Source organism: Cynara cardunculus, assembly GCF_001531365.2.
Source record: "Cynara cardunculus var. scolymus isolate 2C chromosome LG 4, CcrdV1, whole genome shotgun sequence".
Lineage (NCBI taxonomy): Eukaryota > Viridiplantae > Streptophyta > Magnoliopsida > Asterales > Asteraceae > Cynara > Cynara cardunculus.
Genome location: NC_037531.1, coordinates 11,170,422 through 11,171,569, shown reverse-complemented (window position 1 = coordinate 11,171,569; position 1,148 = coordinate 11,170,422).

Here is a 1,148-nt window from a genome sequence, read left to right as displayed (position 1 = left end):
TTTACTGTTTTCAGATATAATATAGGCTTCAGCAAACCTATATTGTTCCATGAAAACTTCTGTATACTGGCGGACTGACATGTTTCCTTGTTCAAGACGAAGGAAATCATCTTCCAATTTTCGTACTGCAGCTTCAGGACGATACTGCATTTTAAACTTAACCACAAATTCTTCCTACAACATGGTCTTCAAAATGTTCGAATCTGAACTGGACAGGACTTCCCACCAGTACAAAGCACTTGATCTCAAACGAGATACAACAAACATGACTTTGTCCTCTTCTGCACTTTTACTGATTTGCAGACTTAACTCTATCTCCTTAAGCCAACACATAACTTTAACAGGATCACGCTCACCAGAAAACTTAGGAGGTTTACAAGCAAGAAACATTTTGATATCTCATCCTTTTTGTACTGAAGATGAAGTAAGGGGTACAAATGTACCGGTTACCGGTGTACTAGCTCCGGCTTTCTCCTGATAATCGGAATTTCTTACCTCTTCTGAATTAATTTGGGTTGTACGCCCCAACAAATTCACCAAACTTTTTTGGAATTTTCCCAACTCTACTGCCAACATTTCTTGAGTAATAAATCCGGGATCAGGAACATTATGTCCACCCCTTGCCCTTCCTCTTCCATGACCAGACATTGAACTTTCTTGAGCCGACAGTTCATGTTCTTGTCTAGTACCTCTACCTCTTCCTCGACACCTGCTACGACTTCGTGTTTCTATCGTCATCACATTTTTCGGGTCCTCTCCTTGTGTTACGTTTCTTCTTCCCCGATCTCTTCCACAACCAGTAGAGGTACAGATAACCCACATATTCTATGTACAGATAATCCACATCATCATACTCATAACACAAAATGTAACATCGTTTACAAAATACAGATTAACAAAAACTTTCTTAAAATACATTTTGAATAACTAAACGTCATTCATTCAAAACTTTTCCCTTGCCTTTATCTTGCAAGGTATGATGACCTGCAAAACAGGTTAGTCCAACAACTGAGCGTTAGACCAAAAAGGTCTAGTGAGTGTATAAATCCTAAACAACATACTTTCCAAATAATCAGTTCAGAATCAAACCTGTTCTGACACATAAAACCAACATACTTTCCAAATAATCAGTTCAGAATCAAACCTGT